The sequence below is a fragment of the Meriones unguiculatus genome, chromosome 21 (assembly GCF_030254825.1).
Source record: "Meriones unguiculatus strain TT.TT164.6M chromosome 21, Bangor_MerUng_6.1, whole genome shotgun sequence".
In the NCBI taxonomy this organism is placed as follows: Eukaryota; Metazoa; Chordata; class Mammalia; order Rodentia; family Muridae; genus Meriones; species Meriones unguiculatus.
In genome coordinates this window covers 4,398,621-4,409,050 of record NC_083368.1, presented here as the reverse complement: position 1 = coordinate 4,409,050, position 10,430 = coordinate 4,398,621, and the positions used below count along the sequence as shown (strand labels likewise).

Here is a 10,430-nt window from a genome sequence, read left to right as displayed (position 1 = left end):
GGGAGATCAGATCTGAAAATCTTTAATCCCCCTCTTCAATGTTTCCTGAGCCATAGACACAGGAACTATGATATAGGTGTATCTATTGCATCTAGGCTCTCCACAATCCCTTGATCTCTGGGTTCTGTCCATTTGCTGTAAAAAAGAGACTTCTTTGATGAATGGTGACAACTATACTTACCATGGGTATAATGATAAGATTTAGAATGTAATAAAAAAAATTGTCTTGCAAAGTGACAGAGGTAGGCTCTTTTCTATGTCCATAACCTCACTAGCCCAGGGAAGCTGGCTAGGTTTCTAGTACCAGGCATGATTTCCCTCCTGTTGAGAGGGCCTTAAGTTCAATTAGACAGCTGTTGGTTACCACCAACATGTGAGTGACATTTCCTGTACCTAACAGATATCTTGTCATGTGAGTCATTGTCATGATTCATGGCTATTTCAGCTGGTAGCACTATTTAATTCTTTACAAACAACACAAAAGCTGTTTGATAGATGCTCAAGGAACTGTTATCTTATATATACCTAAAACTATATACAACACACACATATCTTAAAGGAAGTTAAGCCACGGGGCTGACAATGCACCTGACAAGATTCATAAACTATCTGCAAGACCACCTGGAATACTACTCAGCTGTTGAAAACAAGGAAATCATGAAATTTGCAGGCAAATGGATGGAACTAGAAAAGATCATCCTGAGTGAGGTAACAGGCATGGTATACACTCATTTATAAGCAGATATTAGCCATATAATACACTAAATCTAACATACTAATATACTAAAATCTACAGACCTAAAGAAGCTAAACAACAAGGAGGACCCAAGGGAGGATGCTTAAATCTCATTCAGAATGGCAACAAGATAGACACCAGAAGAGGGGGAACAGGATGGCAGCCTGCTATAGAGCATCTTTGGAAAGGCTCCATCTAACAAGAGATTGAAGCAGATGCTGAGACTCACAGCCAAACATTGGGCAGAGCACCGGGAGTCCCATAGAAAAAGGGAGGGAGGAGGATAAATGGATACAGAAGGGAATGGAAACCAACAAAGCTAAAAAATCTGAGCCAAGGAAACTTTAAGTGTCAATGGATGAAATAATCTAATAACAAACTAGATGCTGAGGACTAGCAAGGTGGCTCAATGGGAAAAGGTTATCACATTCAAACTTGGCTCCCTATGGAGAGCCAGATACACAGCCACAAGGGAATCCTGAACAACAAAAGAAACCCATAGTTAAATGGAATGTGGGGACTGGGTGTGACAGTGGTTTCTTTTGTATTCCCAGAGAAGGAATCCATTTTGTCATTCTCCATAACTCCACCAGGCACTGTTTTGAATAAAGAATAGTTAGAGGGACATAGGTAGATTAGGAAAGCAAAAGTGACTGTCCTGAAATGGTACTTCCTGTTTCCAGTGATTTTGTTAGGGGGAACAACTGGAAGGCACTAGGGCAACTATCTAGACAAGACCAGTAAGGACAAGGGGAGAACCCAGGAACCCTAAAAAATACTCAAGCCAGTGTCTAAAGCAGTTTCAGCCATTGGCTTCTCCTATACCAGATATATGAATTATTTTTCTATTCTTTTCTTTGTGGCCTGATCTCTTGGTTTGCCTTTCCTGGTCACTAAATTCTTTGTTTGTGCCAGGAAATGAGCCCAGAAATCCTCTAGACAACTGCCTTCAATGCCTCCACCACTCCATTACATTTTTATAAATTTAAATTTAATTTTTATAATTATTTCACTTTACATTACATCCCGATTGTAGCCCCCGCCCGCATCTCCTCCCAGTCCCACTCTCCCACCCTCCCTCTTCTCTCTATTCTTTTTCCCTATTCCTCAGAAAGAGGGAACCTTCCTCCCCTACCATCTAACCTCAGCCTATCAAGTCTCATTAGGAATGCCTGTATCCTCTTTCTTTGTGACCTGGCAAGCCTTACACACACACACACCAGGGGGAAGTGATCGAAGAGCTGGCAATAGAGTCCATGTCAGAGACAGCCCTTGCTCCTTTCACTAGGAACACACATGGAGACTGAGTTCAGATTGGCTACATCTGAGCAGGGCATCTAGGTCCTCTCCTTGGTGCATCATTCTCTGCAGGACCAGATTTGTTGGAGTATCAGTCTCAGAAAAGACCCCTGTGCTCAGATATTTTGGTTCTGTTGCTCTCCTCGTGGAGCCGCTGCCTTTCCAGGTCTTACTAACTCCTCCTTCTTTCATATGATTCCCTGAACTCTGCCCAAAGTTTGGTTATGAGTCGCAGCATCTGCTTTGATACATTGCTGGGTAGAGTTTTTCAGAGTCTTTCAGAGCCTCTGTGGTAGGCTCCTGTCCTGTTTCCGGTTTTCTTCTTCTTCCAAAGTCCATCCTTTTTGTCTTTCTGAGTGAGGATTGATCATCTTACCCAGGGTCCTTCTTGTTTAGCTTGTTTAGGTGTACAGATTTTAGTATGTTTATCCTGTATGATAAGTTTAGTAACCATTTATAAGTGAGTATGTACCATTTGTGTCTTTCTGCTTCTAGGATACCTCACTCGGGATGATCTTTTCTAGATCCCACCAGTTGCCTGCAAATTTCATGATTTCCTTGTTTTGTTTTTTTAACTTTTATTAATTACACTTTATTCACTTTGTATCCCTCCATAAACCCTTCCCTCCTCCCCTCCCCCTTCTTCACGCATGCCCCTCCCCAAGTCCACTGATAGGGGAGGTTCTGCTTCTGGGATAGCTCACTCAGAATGATCCTTTCCAGCTCCCATTTACCTGCAAATTTCATGATTTCCTTGTTTTTCATTGCTGAGTAATATTCCATTGTGTAGATGTACCACAATTTCTGTATCCATTTCTCCACTGAGGGGCATCTAGGCTGTTTCCAGCTTCTGGCTATTACAAATAAGGCTGCTACAAACATGGTTGAGCAAATGTTCTTATTGTGTACTTGAGCCTCTTTTGGATATATGCCTAGAAGTGGTATGGCTGGATCTTGAGGAAGCACTGTTCCTAGTTGTCTGAGAAAGCACCAGATTGATTTCCAGAGTGGTTGTATAAGTTTACATTCCCACCAGCAGTGGAGGAGGGTTCCCCTTTCTCCACAACCTCTCCAGCATGTGTTGTCACTTGAGTTTTTCATCTTGGCCATACTGATGGGTGGACAGTGAAATATCAGGGTCATTTTGATTTGCATTTCCCTGATAGCTAATAAGGTTGAGCATTTCTTTAAGTGTTTCTCTGCCATTCGATATTCCTCTATCAAGAATTCTCTGTTTATCTCTCTTCATCATTTTTTAATTGGTTACTTGGTTTGTTGCTTTTCAGCTTCTTCAGTTCTTTATATATACTGGATATTAGCCCTCTGGTGAAGATTCTTTCCCAATCTGTAGGCAGTCATTTTGTTCAGAGGACAGTGTCCTTTGCTTTATCGAAGCTTTTCAGTTTCATGAGGTCCCATTTACTGATTGTTGTTCTTAGAGCCTGTGTTGTTGATACTCTGTTCAGGAAGTTGTCTCCTGTACCAATGAGTTCTAGGGTCTTCTCCACTTTTTCTTTTAACCGATTTAATATATCTGGTTTTATGTTGGGGTCTTTGATCCACTTGATTTCCTTGTTTTTAATTGCTGAGTAGTATTCCATTGGAATCACAACTTTCTCAGTAAACAAATTGACTATAAAGTTCCGGTATGTGGGTAAGGAAATATGTTGAAATTACACTTGCGAAAAGGCATGTACTGAAAAGGCCATTATGCAGTTGTCTATGCATCTCCCTACTAACTCTCTACATATGAATGTACAAAGAGAGAAATCCACCTGCGTATACTGTGTACCTACTTCAGTCAAGTTGGTGATGAAGATTAATCAACACAGATTGTTCTTTGGAACATTGTTTCACTATGTCAACCAGGGACCTTCCTTTCACAAGCCTCTTGCCACAGCCTCTGAAGGGCTTAGACGAGATCATCAGTCACCCAACACACTACTGTCAATGTAGATGAAAAACGTTAGGCCACTCCTTTCCACTCAGACATACCTCCTGAGTCCTATACGTTATTCAGAAGCTATCTTATTCCAACTATCTTTGTGATCTGAATTTTTCTAAACCATGAAGTAGAAAGGAACCTCAAACCACAGAATGGCTATTTAGTCGTTATGCTAGAATTTGTGTGAATGATGATTATAAATACTAAGAGCCATGAATTTTTTTTGTTGTTATATTCTCAAATCTAAACTCTTTGAGCTATTGGCTATTTTTTTATATTATTTATCTCTTGTTTGAAATGAAATGAGAATATGAATAAAGATAAAATAACAATATTAACCATAACATAGGAGATTTGTAAATAGCATTAAAGTGTCACTAAATTAATTTCTAATATTCTCTTAGGAATGTAATGTATGTCTCCTCTTTACTAGGTCAAGTAATGATGGTAGCTTAGCTCCACCTCCTGGGTTATTGCAGAAGCAGAGAACACAGGCGCTGGCAACTGTTTACATTGTAAACTTTAGTCTTTTCCATCATTATGAGTGACTGAAATAGTTAATGTTTCTGTGCTAGGGTGACACAAGCCAAAGTCCCTTCATAATTTTCCATTGATCTTGTTGGTCACTAGAATCTCAGGCTCTTTAGGAAACACCCATCTGTAGATGCAGCTGTGCTCATCAAACACTAGATGGAGCCAGAAAGCAAAAAAGCAAATGAAAACCTAAAAGTCCAGTAAAGAAAATCACTGAGAGTTTTATTTTCAATGTTACTAATGCTCCTCTTATTAGCAGATGTGATTTTTATATTGACACCTTGTTGTTGCAAATGTAATTCATAAGTTATTTATTATATAGAATTCACATTAAAATATTGCACATAGTATCATTTGTCAATAACATTTTATTGGAATCACACACAGCCTTACTATAACACCACTTGCTACCTTTTCTAAAACACTTTGTCCTTTTACTTTGAATATATTTCTCTTAAGAATTCTAGGAAAGCATTTTTTATCCAACTAATTAAAATCTTGTTATTTAGTAAGTGTTTAACCCATTCAAAGTTATTTTTTTATCTATTTTTATTTTTCTCTCATTTAAAATACTTCCTATTGTATTCATTTTCTTATGAAAATATCTATTCTTTCTTCATTAATATCAAGAATTAGTACACATTAATCTTTTTGAAGTCATAGTGTTTTAGGGGCAGCTTTTCTTAGTTTGCCTGCTACTTGGTGTTTTAATGTATTTTATTTTGTTTCAAAAATAAAAGTGGAGTTTAAAACAAAAACTAAATAGCAGAAGATTTGTGTGCACACTAAGTATATAAAAGTTTTTCCACCTAACTCAGGTCAATATTCTTCTCTGCTTTCTGGTCCTCATTTACACATTCCTGCTTTGTTTCAAGAGCATGCACACTACCTTCCAAGTGAGCTTTTTCCTACAGACAAGTGATATGCTGGTCATGTTTCCGTGGCATTTTGCAGTATGCAAACATCTTCAAATAAACCCAAGGTGTTGTTTTCCTCACTTTCTAAACAATAAGCTTCAATCCTAGGGAGGTTTAGAAGTAGTTGTCCAGGATCCTAAGACATACAATGTCCATCCTGACTCTGTTTCCAGGGTTTGTGATTGTGTGGTGGGAACTTGGACTCAGAACATGGAAGACCAAGGTACCCTGCCAATTGCACAGACTGGTAGTCAGAGACTCCTGCTGTGTGTAGAGCTGTCACTCATTGGAAAATCGGGTAGCCAGGCCCTGGCTCAGAGCAAAGACTGAATTTCATGCTGGCTGATCTAAAGTTCCTTACAAATGATCATCCTTGAAAGGTAGAGGCAATGTTTCCCTCACTGTCAGGCAGAGTGTGGTACACAGCAAAGGGAATCTATTCATTACATTTACAGAAAGCAGCATAGAACATCCCATAAGAATTTCTGTAGCAGAAGCCAGCACTGATTCTTAAAGCACAAGAAAATGATGCATATTCTTCTGCCCAGTCCCCAGTCCCGGCAATCATTGCAATTTCCATGGCTCAGCACCTTTCACAGCCCATTTACTGTAGGCTCATGTGAGGGCAATTTTAGCTACATACTCACATGGACCCAGCAGTGACAGGTGCCAAGATATCTGACGGGGTTTCCCAAACTCAAGTAGAAATGAGAAATATTTGTTCTCAGGTTCAATATTCAGAAACCAGAGATGGGAACTTCTTGGCTCTTACCTTTTTTTCACAAACCTTCCATGACCCTGTCTTATCTTCTTTAGATTAATGATTACCTGGTTTTGCCGCCACAACACCATCTGTAAGACCATGCTCATTCCCTTTTTCCTTTTATAAGCACTCCCTTTGAATATATCTGGTTTCACCTCTTCTTTGCCTTTCATGATGCTGTTACTTCTTAGTTAGGTTTTGTGGTATTTATCTTTGTGTGATTTTGAACCAGAGTATGACTTTCTTAAGGGCAAACTGTTTCCTAAAATTTCCTTTGATTTATTCCCACTAGTGTTGTATGTGTAGATAATATGTATCTGGCAAAGAGAGAAAAGATTGGAGAGGCTGCAGGATGTGTGGTCTGAACTGCGAGAAAGAAAAGACAATATCTAGAACACCTGCACTCTATGGCAAGTGTGGATGGCCACCACATGTTCTAGGAGTCTAAATAGTTTCTTGAACTTTGAATATCTGGCACATTGGCAAATACAGCTGAGTAGCACAGTTGCTCATGGTGTTTTTTGTTTTGTTTTTGTTTTTTTTTAATCTGGATTAAGTTGTTTTATACAATTGTCATTTTCTGGGCTGTAATAATTTTTTTCACTAACACAAGTCATACAAAACATTAGAGGACAGTGATTTTGGCCAGCTGAAGCTGTGCCATAGTTGATGATCTTTAGGAAGGTGTGAAGCTTGTCTGAATACTCCCCTCCTGGTGGGTGTTGTTCTTCTCCTGCTGTCCCACATTCTTGAACTCAAGATAAGAAACTTTCTTAGTAAGTTCCCTAGTACTGTTCTAGGCCATGAACTCAAGATAAGAAACCTTCTTAGTAAGTTCCCTAGTACTGTTCTAGGCCAGGTCCCATTTTCACGTGATCTGAGGTGACCAGGTAAAGAAAAGGAACTCTGAGAAAGAAAAGGTGGGGTGCTACACCAAAACACTCATTGGAAGGACCTTATCTTTCCAGGAGTTGACCAGAGGAAGTACTACCCAGAACTGAGATTGCATCATAAACTCTTGAGTCATGCCTTACCCACTGGCTTTCTTCTTGTCCCAAAGTTTGCAGTACAATTCCATGTGTGAAAATGAATAGAAGAATCTCACAGACTGGATGCCACATTATGGAGAAGCAGAAAATCCAGCCGTTCTGAGGTAGCCGTCAACCTTCCCAAGCTCATGTTCTGATTATCCTTGGTCACACGTGACATGTACATTATATTGAATAAAAATGAAGTATAACAGCAGATTCAGTTCTTCACTCCCACTAGCTGCATTTTAAATGTTGCATCTGTCTTCTCCACCAGAGAACAGAGACAATAGACAGATTTCACTGTCACAGAAAGATAACTAGAGCTGTTGTTATAGCCTGCACTTGCCAGTTGCTACATCTTTCCTGAACTGTTTATTTCTAGAAATCCCGAGATGATCCACAGATCACAGATCACACCTGGTACCTTGCGGTGTTTATTTACATGTAGCTTGTTCTAAAAGAAGCCATTGGATGAGCAGCAAAACTCATCACCAAATAGCAAAAATGATATATTTATATCAAAAATCTCAAAAATAAAAGAAAAAAATAGATGAGAAGAGAGATACTGGACTTTCTCAAAAAGGAAAACTTTTCAATTATATCAATAATTCCCAATGAATTTAATGTTTTAAATTTAGTACATATAAAAACCTTCTAATGAACACTTTCTTTTTATCATATTTTGAATAATGAAGTTATTTATGATTTATAGTTTCCTAATGAACTTGAGAGAATAGAAAGATGACTGATCCTCAGTGTCACTCTAAGTTTTCACAGACTACATCCTTTTATCATTTCCAAGCCTAAAGTTTACAATAAACACAGCAGCTCTTTTTTTTTTGGGCACTGAAAAATGATAAAATAATGCCTGTAATCCCAGCACTCTGGGAGGCAGAAACAGGCAGATCTCTATGAATTCAAAGCCAGCCTGATCTACAAAGTGAGTCCAGGACAGCCAAGGCTGCACAGAGAAACTTTGTCTCAAAAAAAAAAAAATAGATAAAAAAATAAATAACTGTAAGCAATATTTCTTTATCATAGTCCTCAAAACAAATTTACTGTGGACAAGAACAATCTGCAAGACAGAGAAAGAAAATTCTATACATTTCTTTCTAACTAGTGCCTTAGAGTATTGTATTTATTGATTGCTTTACTTTCGTAAAATTAATGGGCATGCTCTCTTGATCCTTCCTCCACTTCTACTACTCTTATGTTCTATTCCAGGTGGGCTTCTACTCAGAGCTGTGAAGGTCCTGTCTCCTACCAGTACGTGCCCAGACTGGGTAGCCATTCTCAGGCTCTTGTTTACAGCTGTGCTCAGTGGGGCAATCAGGCTCAACTGTCAGCTTCCAGCCTAATTTGTGGACACAGAATACAAATATTTAAGTGATTAGGAAGACTCAGGCAATGACCGAAGCTGTTCTTGCATAATTTTGGATTCATGAACGACATGAGTAATACACAATAAAAATTTCCTGAAATTATTTTACTTTTTGTTAAGATTTTTGTCTCCAGATGATAGTGCATCTGAGAGGGATGTATGTCACCTCTAGGCATCTATTTATAGTTAAGCCTGAGTTTGCTATGTTTAATAATCTGGGGGAAATATGTACTATCTGAGGTAGAGGTTTTGTTATATTTACTGCTTCATTCTTTTTTCAGATTTTTAATTTATTTTTTTATTTATTACAATTTATTCACTTTGTATCCCAGCTGTAGCCCCCTCCCTTGTCCCCTCCCAATCCTACCCTTCCCCAGTCCACTAGGATAAACATACTAAAATCTGTTCACCTAAAGAAGCTAAGCAAGAAGGAGGACCCTGGGTAAAATGATCAATCCTCATTCAGAATGGCAAACAGGAGAAAGAAGAGGGAGAAAACAGGAAATAGAACAGGAGCCTACCACAGGAGAAAGAAGAGGGAGAAAACAGGAAATAGAACAGGAGCCTACCACAGAGGACATATTAATGACTCTACCCAGCAGGGTATTGAAGCAGATGCTGAGACTTCTAGCCAAACTTTGGGCAAAGTTCAGGAAATCTTATGAAAGAAAGGGGAGATAGAAAGATCTGGAGGGGATAGGAGCTCCACAGGAGACGAACAGAACCAAAAAAATCTGGGCCCAGGGACTTTTCTGAGACTGATACTCCAACCAAGGACCATGCATAGAGGTAACTTAGAACCCATGCCATGTAGTCCATGGCAGCTCAGTCTTCTGAGTGGGGTTGTGGGGGTGGGGGTGGGGAGGCAACCTTACCAGGCCACAGAGGAAAATAATGCAGCCAGTCCTGATGTGACTTGATAGGCTAGGGTCAAATACTGCTTTATTCTTAATGGTTGTTCAATAAACTCTTTTTGAATGAGAGGACAGAAGTCCCTGGGTTTTGGAAAAAAAAAATCAGTACATGTCTTTCCTCTCACTTTCTTTTCTCTGCATTTTTTTTTTATTATTATTTTTTGAGATAGGGTCTCTTGTACTTCTGGATGGACTTGAACTCTCTATGTGGCTAAGAATGTCCTTGGACTCAAAATCCTCTTGCCTCTACCTTCTGAGCAGAGCGATTACAGGTGTGTGCTACCATGTAAATGATGCTGAGGAATGGTGTGCTTTTACATGCTACATTTCCAGCCTCCCCCCTCTCTTTATTGACAATTCAATCCCTTTCAAGTGTGTAGTCCAGTGACATGAAACACACAGTGCTGTAAAACCATCACTCTGCATTGCCAGGTTCCTGTAACCCTAAAGTGACACATTGCATTCATTAGAACTAACTTCCTACTTTTTTCCTTCTCCCCAGACCCTAATAGCTTCTACTCTACTATCTATTAATTTGACTAATCTAAGTACTTATTTGGCTAAATTTGGCTTACTCCACTTGGCATGATGCTTTCAATTTTATATCAACCCATATACCAGAAATCCCATTGCTTTTTTTGGCCAGATAATATTCCATCATATGTATATGACACAGTGCACTTATCCATCCACATGTCATATCTTCTCTTTTGTAGTTGTTCAAACTCACAATTTTTAGAGGATGATAAAACAGCTCACCACAATTATGTTTTTGTGTGCCAGAGGCTTAGTTGGATTCACCATTGTATTTTTTATTATTTTCCTGGTACTTGCTCAGTTGGTATACCTTGTTTTTGGCACCTGAATTGATGACTTCAATATTTTCCAAGAAGGAAAAGGTTAAACAGAC

General features: G+C 39.0%; 1 long non-coding RNA gene across 1 annotated transcript; it reads left to right on the top strand.

Annotated features, from left to right (window-relative positions):
- Positions 1-467: 467 nt before the first annotated feature.
- LOC132649707 (uncharacterized) lies at positions 468-8,714 on the top strand. The gene is made up of 2 exons (XR_009588201.1): positions 468-7,347; positions 8,450-8,714. It is a non-coding gene; the product is annotated as an uncharacterized LOC132649707 (long non-coding RNA).
- Positions 8,715-10,430: the final 1,716 nt, after the last annotated feature.